Source organism: Bison bison, unplaced genomic scaffold, assembly GCF_000754665.1.
Source record: "Bison bison bison isolate TAMUID 2011002044 unplaced genomic scaffold, Bison_UMD1.0 scf7180017864146, whole genome shotgun sequence".
NCBI lineage: Eukaryota > Metazoa > Chordata > Mammalia > Artiodactyla > Bovidae > Bison > Bison bison.
Window position 1 is genome coordinate 10,994,809 of NW_011494718.1, and position 9,780 is coordinate 11,004,588.

Genomic DNA, 9,780 nt, shown 5'->3' on the forward strand with positions numbered 1-9,780 from the left:
TAAAACAGAAATAACAACACAGAATAAGCTGTGCGGCACTGCCGGGCACCTGGGCACCTTTGGGGCGAGGCTGGGAGGTGAGGGAGAACCTGGTGCTGGCAGTGGGAATGGGCAAAGCAGCCCTTCTGAAACCACCTCCCAGACCATGGTTTGCAGGAAGCAATTTCTCATTGCACTATTCAAAAACATCTTAATGGGTCCTGACCTTGGACACCACAGAAATACAGCACTGAGTCAGGGGACTCTTTGGGGAGCCGGAAAGAGACAGACTGAAGGCAAAGTTATCCATTGCAGTCGAAGACTGGTGACTGCCGAGCGCTACCCGGCAGAAGGCAGGGAGAAGAGTCACTAAGCAAGGTTTCCCGCCTAAGCTGACTTACTGAGGAATGGCCTAGAAAGCTATGTAGGCCTTCTCAATGGATGGACGCGTCCTACACACTGAGAAGGTCTCTCTCCTTTGGGGACCCCGCCTCTCAGGTGTCCAGAGAGCCATCCAGGGTAGGCAGGCTGTGGAGAGCGGGGTCACTGGGCATCCCAAATAGGAATAAATTAACTTTGGGGAACACAGAGTCACTGCAGGATCTGCGGGGCCCAGAGCAAAAGCCAATTGCAGGAGATACCTAATGAATCACTGACAGGACACCAAAATAGAGGCCCTAAATAAAGCAGCTGACCTGAAAAGGAAATAAACACCTGCATTTTAAAGGAGGGGGTCGTACTCTGTGCATCACCCAGCTTTGTTTTCCGTTCACAGTGTGGTGTCTTAAAACACCCTAACAAGTTTGGCTGACTCGGGGCACCAGCTTAAACTTTATCAAGGCCTTCGACAGCCGTGATTTGCATTAAGTTCAATGCCGTCCTTTTGGCAGTTGATGCACTTAATTGAGTGAAAAAAGCTGTCAGTCTAAAGCCCCAGTCCCAAGGTAAATTCACTCTGAACTAACCATCTGCCAGGGCTTCTCCCAGGGTAGTCAACACTTATCATCCAGAGGACTAGATTCACTTCCTCATAATTAGATCATTCCTGAATTAAATTGACGGTCCCAGGGGAAAAAAAAAAAAAAAAACACAATGCAAAGTATGTTTTGAGACCAGAAAGGAGAAACTGGCTGGTTTTAACAAACGCAAGAAGCTACATATTTTTTCACAGCGATAGAGAGGCACAATAAACGATTTTTCTAAATAAGGCTTCATAACAATTATTATCTTCCATGCCACCCTCGTCATTTACATTCGGGTTTTTGTTTTGGAAGCTGAGGCATTTTCTTGCAAGCACCAAGCGCAAACTCAAAAGATGGGTAGCTATTGTCTTCAGACCCAGGTGCCCAAGCAAGGTCAGACCAGGTTGACCAATCTTATTAAATGTTATGAATGTCAAAGTCTCAGTGAATTTGTTGGCACATCCACGAACCTGCTACTTCTCCAAAATAAAGGGAAAGAATTATCGACTTTTTAAAAAAATACATATACCCCACAGTAGCCACGGTGGCTGGAAAAGCTCAGGGAAGAGGCAGATAAAATAACTCACTAAGTGATAAATCTGGAACCAGGCCCCCAAAATAATGCAATCATGCTGCAAGCCAAAAAGAAAAAAGGAGGTAAAGAGACGAATTGAGCGGGTAGGATTCTGAAGGTTTCTCTGTAAACATGATTTCATTCTCTGCCAGTAATTGGGTGATTTGCCTCTAGTCAGATTCAGTCCTCTGGGTACTTCACTGCACAAGGTTTTTCAAACCTTGCATATTAACTCAAAATTTTCCAGGAAATACTTCTGAATTAACGAAAGTATTTAGTAATTCTTTTGTTCTTCAGAAGTTTGCACAGCACTTGGTTATCCTTACATCTTTGATGAGACCGAGACAGAAAATAGTGAACCACTGTCTCACAAGGCCTTCTCCAGCCACGGACCAGGAAAGATTAATGTAACTCAAAATAGAATGAGACCAACTCATTTTTGCCTGAATATCCAGATTAGACATTTTAGGGCCCACTTTTGTAGAGAAGTGATACGAGAGGGAAGAGAAAGGAAGATGGACAGAAGCAGAGAAAGGTCCTCAAAACATCACAGACTAAATAGAACCTGAGAGATTACCTTACATAATATTTCTACTACTTGCCTGATTTTAACAGCCACCCGAAGCATGCGATAAACACACAGGGTTTTTAGACCCTCCTCCTAAAGATTTAGATTCAGGAGGTCTGGGCTAGGTCTCAATAATCTGTTGTTTGGCAAGTTTACCAGAGATTAAATCTTTGGGTAAGACACAGAGGCCAGAGCCAGATAAGCAATGGCATCATGATCCACTGATGGCCTGGGTTGTCGGGGGACACATGCTCTGTATACACATACCCTGGGGAAGGGGCAGAAGCCCGGGTCCTAACACCCTCACAAGGACAGGAGCTGTCACCTTGTGTCCATGATAGAACAAAAGCTAGAACTGAGATCTCTACCAAAACAGAGATCCATAAAAAGCTTCCCACTCTTGAAATAAGCACTATAAGAACTCTACCCCTGATGCAGGCAAGTGAAAAAGAAACTTGCCACCTACTGAGAATTCCAGGTGGGTAACAAAAAAAAGTCTCCTATAAAAAGTTGTAAATCTTACACCAATGCAATATGCAAATGTATCCAGGTTCTGAATTTATACTACTCTTGCGCTGTTAAGATAGGAACACTTCTATAGCTCCATATATTCAGGACTCACTGATGAAAAATTCTGATTGAAGATGAATTTGCAATCAACAAGTACATAAGGAAAAAATCTATTATACATAAGACACAAATTTAAAAAATTAGCACCATATGAACTTAATAGAATGTTATAGCAGGTTCCAGAAAATAAGTAACTCTGAATTTACCAGAGGTTAAAAAAATAAGAAAGAGGATAAATAATGAAGCGACAGGCCACTATGGCAAAAAATAGACAAATTTTAAAAACATTTCCACAAGGGACAGATATTAGTCATTTAAAATTAAAAACTCAAAGAATGTGAGACAAAAAGATGTGTTTGGTATGTCTGGTATGTTTCCATTCATACAAAACTCAGTACAAGCAAAACTGATCTATGATGATGAAAGTTGAAAGAACGTTGAGCCTTGCAGAGTATTGTATTGCCTGAGAAGCTGTTCAAGGGAGCAGGCGATGCACTCTATCCTGACCCGGATGATGGTTACATGAGAATATTCACAGGTGATACTATAATTACTTCCTTATATGCATATTAAACAACCACATTCAACGGGCAGTGTAGACACAAACTGAACACAAAAGATAAGCGAACTCAAAGAAAAAAAGCAAGGAGACAGCCCAGAACATTGAACAGAGAGAAACAGAGATAAGAGATGAGAGAGACAAGAAACAGAAGATAAAACGAGATTTCACACACATCTGAAATGAGTTTCAGAAAGAGAGGAAAGAGACAAAGTCTGAGAATTTTCCTGAAGGGAAGGAAAGAATTATCAGAATGAATAAGCACACCAAATCCTGAGCAGAATGAATTTATGAATCCATGCCTAAACATATCATAGTGACCCTGCTGAACAGCAAAGACAGAGAAAATCTTAATAGCAACCAGTAAGACAAATTACCTATATAGGAGCAACAATTTGACTGACAGCCAATATATCCTCCACACAATAGGTGCCTCCTGCTGCTGCTGCTACTGCTGCTAAGTTGCTTTAGTCGTGTCCGACTCTGTGCGCCCCCACAGACGGCAGCCCACCAGGCTCCCTCGTCCCTGGGATTCTCCCAGCAAGGTGCCTCGTACGGTTGGTCAAAGGCTACTGCTAAGTTGTTGACAACATGGAAAATGTATTTTGTTTGAAATGACTGCCAGCGAGAACATTTTTCTCGCTAAGAACATTTCATGTTAAATGCATCCTTCATTCACTTCTTCAACAGGTTTTTACTGAGCACCTCCTATGTGCCATCCTGGTCAAGGAACTTCCCTGTTCTCTAAAAGCTCAAAACTCTGGATTCAGGTGAGTGATAAATGCTTTGACAGAAGAAATACAGGTGCTCTAAAAGGACAAGGAAGTATATCTAACCCAGAGGAGAGAAGTCAGGGAAAGCTTCCAGGAAGAAGCACATCCAAGCTGAGATCTATCAGATGAATAGGATTAACAAGGGAGGACATTAAACTCTGTGAGAACAAGGGCAGACTGCCCACAATGTTGTTTCCCTAGGATTCAGAATAGTACCTGGCATCCAGAAGGGTCTCTTTAATTACTTATTGAACAAATGAATGAGTGGGCAAATCCATAGAGTGGCCAGAATACAGGTATAAAGGAAAGAAGGCGGAGGCAAGGAAACACTGCATGTTTGAGCCCTCAAGTTCAGTAGGGCTAGAGAACAGAGTATGGAGGTAAGTGTGGGGAGAATGGGATGATGGGGAGACAGGTGCAAGATGAGCTCGAAAGCTAGACGGGAACCCTTTTAGGATATGTAAAGGGTTTGGATTTTATTTTAAGAGCAATAGGAATTCAAGGAAAGGTTTTAAGCAAGGGAGTGGTATATTAGATTTGCATTTGCAAAATCACTCAGGTCCTAGTGTCAATGTCAGGGAAGTTAGCACTGTTCTATAAGGAGAAAGAATATTTCCTCACCAGCAATATGAGGAACAGCTTTCAGATTTCCACCCAAAAGAGCTTGAGAGAGAAGAAGGGAGGGAAGGAGAGAAAGGGAAGAAGGAAGGCAGGGGAGAGGGGCAGTGAGGTGGAGCGGGAAGAGAAAGAAGAAGAGACCCAGAGACTGTGCGTGAACAGGTCTAAGAAATAAACATAAAATCCTGGCTATCCGCATCCTGCAGTGGGTGTGTTTTCCAATCAGCCCTGAGACTTATGGCAGAGATAAAATAGGAAAAGAATACGTCCCCATCTCCAGCGGAACATTCTGTTCAGGCTTTTCAATCTAAAAACTTCAATGTGCCGGTCGGCACCGATGCTGTTCTCATGTTGTTTGCCCTGCACTGGGCCAAACTCTGCCCCAAAATACCAACGTGTCACATGTGAGCCCAGGCAAGTCTTACTAACTTTATGAAGTCTGGGTTTTTCCCCTTCTTGCAAAAGCAGTGAACCAAAGAAGGGTCCATGGTAATAATTATGATTTTCCTTGTACAAACAGCTTCCACAACAGGGGCGGCAAGCCCACAAGAGCCTGGCTGAATAAAACCATGCCCCAGCCAATGCCAAGTTCAGCATCTTCTCTGCTGGCAGCTCCTGTTGGGATTGCAAAGCGCTGAAGGAGCAGGGGAGATTCTGAGGATGTGTTCACAGGCCCTGGCACGTGGTACACTCAGCATCTTTAATATTCACAGCCCACGGCACATGCGGCTGCCAAGCCACAATCAGGTTGCTCACAACAATCCGTTAAAGTTACTTGTCAGGATCGCAAGCAGGAATTCCTCCATCAAGATCGGGGCTTCATTCCTTCCAGTCAGCCGGAAGTCAGCCAGGACAGTGAGGAAGAGTTAAATTGCAAGGAGTTCTCTGGGAGGACCACCTTGGGCCTGGGAAGGGCAACAGGATACTAAGAATGAAAGGAAAACCTGCAACCACAAGGATGAAGAAGCTGCCACAGGAACAAACAGCCAGAGGGCAAGAGAGAGTAAAGAGCCATTTCTAGGGGCAGCTGTGATCAGCTGACTTGGCTGAACACTGCACACCTCCAAGGAGCTCTGCCTGCCCAGACTGCAACCTCCTGCTTTTGCAGATGGAGAGGAACATAAACAGAGATGGAGAGGGCCCCAGGGTCCCAGGGCTGCTGTCTAGACACACTTATCACAGTCAGGGGAAAAGGAGGTGAGCTGTGGTAGGCAGAGTCCACATTCTGGGCTCTGACTAAGCCACTGGCAGAGGCCTCAGTCTTCTCATCTGCAAGATGGGGGATCATAATACTTGTCTCTGAGGAAGTCAGAGAGAAGTTTAAGGGCTGAGCTCAATATACCCAGGGCCTGCTCATCCTCAGGAAAGTCTGGAAGCACCCAGCCCTGGGCAGGCTTCTCTGCCCACACAGCTACCACAGCTCAGACTCGGCACAAGGGGAGTTCTAAGGTCTACTAAAGGATGTCCTGGTTTATCTTTCTCAGCACCAACCTACCATATGAATTCAACCAAAGCAAAGCTTTCCCAGGACCCAAGAGGCAGGGTGTGATGCTCTAAACATACTTCCACCACTGGGAATAGTAAACAGTCTAACATCTAAATTCCAAAAGATATTACTGATACTGTTTATAATTAGCATGCTAAATAAAACAGAATCAGGCTGCTGGCTTTCAGAGGCTGAGCAGTGTTATGCAGGTGGAAGAATATATGTGTGTGTGAATCTATGTGTGTGTATATACACACATATGTATATGCACATATGTGTATATATATGTGCATATATACACATGCACATGTGTGTACACAAATGTACACATACTACTCATGGGTCCAGCTTCTGAAATTTAGACTAGAGTATGGCTACAAAACACACTGATCCCGTGGAAGTGAGAAGGGCAAAGGGAGTAGCCTTCCCCTTCATCCTCCATGACGCACTGGCCAAAGATGGATTCCATGAAATTGAATGGACCTGGGAACAGCTAAAGATGGAAATATAGATTAACCACTTTTCAAGAGCTAAACTCCAAACTGGAGAATCATTTAAGAAGCATCCAGAATACTAAGTTGCTTACCCTTCATTAGCTAGAGGTTACCAAATGGCCTACACATCCCATCTTCACTCACAACACAAAAAGAACACCAAATTTCGAAATCTCTAGAGCTGTCTAGCCTATGGTGTTTTTTTCCTCAAAACTAAGAGCCTGAATGCTGAACTCAAGCATCTTCTCATCCTATCTACCTTTCCTTCGCAATTATCCTTAGTTGTCTTTGTGATTCAGAGCTAAAGAATAAAGCACGAATTTCTCTGCAAGTGTTTCCCTCTCTGGATTTGTGGCTCATAATAATTCTGATGATTTTCAGAGAAAAATGTTGAAAGTGACATACTGGCCAGTGTTCTTACCTCTTGTTTCCAAGTATTTCATCACCCTGCATGTAAAACAACAAGCAGACTGTCGTTGGGAAAGCTTTTGAGTCAAGTTCCCTAATGGGACACCGTACATTTATATTAGTTGTACCACAAAGAAGGGTCGAGTGCTTTCCACTTACCGATAGTTACTATGTGGTTGTTTAATCACAGTGGACCCAGCAGCATCAGTCCACTGACTTGGAAGATTTTAAGGGGTTTAAAACACAAAATTCTGGCCTCTTCCACTAAAGAAGACATGAGATACAGAATTAGTATTTTGCTAAGAGAGATCTGTTAGCTCCCTATACAGAGCAGGCTACACTGAGAATGCACAGTGAGAATATGTGTTCCACAGGACAAAAACGGAAGAAAAAGTAAACTGCCAACTGATGAATGGATAACAAAATGTGGTATATCCATACAATGAAATAGGATTCAGCAAGAAAAAGGACCCAGATACCAACATCTCCTACAACAGAGATGAACTCCAAAACCATGATACTAAGTAAAGTAAGTCAGACACAAATTACCACATAGTATATGACTGCATTTAAATAAACATCCAGAAAAAACAAACTCTAGAGTAGAAGATGTGCTTTGAGTCAAAGGTCAACATTTTGGGAAATGTAGAGAATATTGGACAACCTATGAATTAGTTATCCTCTGCTTGCTTCAGTGCTTGTATATTTCATTTTCTCATCTTCTCAATATTTGTTTGTATGTGAAACCTATGCCTGTGTATGACCTTCAGATGGAAGATTCTTTCCTAACCCAAGAGAGTCACAGATGTGTGTTTTAGAAGCTGAATCCACTCTAAAGTTCTCACTGCTTCAGTACCACTAACAGCAAACATCCTAATTCAGACCTAGCCACAGGGACTTGTCTTTCTAATAGAAATGTAAAACAGATCTTTATTTGCCACAAAATTAAAATGTGATCCAATTATGCAGAATAGGAAGGGACTTATTGTTGAATTACATTAAAAAAATCACCCACACTAATTTAAAACAATGATGCCACAGCTTTAATTACTACTGTAGCTTTCAAACAGTACAGGAATAGGACGAGACACAGTCTATGATAAAACATACACAGAAAAATAGGATTCTGTTTAAACAAACAAATAAGCAAGTTAAGAATTTTAAACAACTTTTGGAGACAAATTGACAACCCTGGAAATTATTAGAAAGCTTTAAGTGTCAACCAATATTACAGACTATAGGTATGTGCCCCCCTCCCCCAAATTCATGTGTTAAAGCCATAACTGCTGCTCCCTGTGATGATGTTAGGAGTGAGATCTCTGGGAGGTAATCAAGTTTAGATCAGGTTATGTGGGTGGCATCCTCAATGGGGTTAGCATCCTTATAAGAAAAGGAAGAGACACCAGAACTTTCTCTCTCCATCATGTGAGGATACTGTAAAAAGATGCCCCTCTATAATCTAGGAAGAGGGCCCTCATTAAGAACCAACTCTGCCAGCACCTGGGTCTGAACTTCCTAGCCCCAGAACCACGAGAAAATAAACATGGTATAAGCCACCCAGTCTACAGCATTTTGTCACTGTAGCCTGGACTAAGACCACCAAATACTTCCTTTACAGCTGTGCAGACCTCTGTACAATTCACTACAGTGATCAAGGTGATTACACAACACCCCTTTCTCAGGAACTCGATCAGAGGTTAGTTATCCATGTGCATTAAAGTACGTGAGAAAATATTTAGCCTTCCTAAATTTGCATTTTGCAAGGGGCTATTCTTGCAGTGACTTACTTATACATTTATAGCCTATCTCCCAATGCTTTCGCCTTGGCATAAAGTAAAAATTAAAATAGAACTGCATATTTAGCTCAACTTCCCTGTCACAGAACCAGTCCTTAACTTTCTAAAATGTATGACTTTAGCTTTAAAACAATGCCCATCTCCAAACTACTTCACTTTTCAGTTGTCTGTATTCACTGGGGGCAGCTGGATGGATGTGCCCAGGATGCTGGGGGTTCCCCCAGGAGGCAGGTATCTCCTCTGAAAATCCAGGTGAAAATATGCAGTTAATGAGGAGGGACAGAACTGTGCTGACCAGTATGAGTGGAAGCTCAGAATTTAAATATACCAATGACCTCAGGCTCAAGAAGGCTCCAAATTGGCCCAAGGGATCAAACTTGTCCAGCCAGTCTTTGTCTAACAAAGCCCCAAAGTCTTCCCCATTCCACCTGACTGACCCAGGCGATACCTAAAGTAGAAAGAAAAATTCCAAAACTGAAGGCAGTACTTGTACAAGGAGGTCTGTGAGCCCTAAAGCAGAGAATCTTTGGGGAAGGAACAATATTCTTTAATTACAGAGCCTAATCCCATACCTGTGACAACAGAAGCAAATAAAATAACCTCAAACCGTACAATCTCTAAACTATCAAAGCCTATATACATCCTAATTTTCTCAGGTGACACAGTTTACCTAATCTGTGAAAGAAAAAGACAGAACTGGGAACAATAGAAATATGTAAGGTGGGCTAAAGTTATGGATATCTTGTTATTTGAGGAAAAAATAAAAGTAAATGGAATAAAATGAACTCTCTGAAATCTTGAGTAATAAAGCAGAAAGATTACACCACTCTAAGACAACTAGGTTTATGGTCATAAAGATTTCCTCTGAGCCATTTCTTCTCAGGATGCTTATAGAGCCTCAACTGTTTACAACCTGACATTGGACCCTTTCAGCAACCTTTTTGGCACCAAATTGTAGAAGACAATTCTTCTAAGGACCAGGGTGGGGCGGGG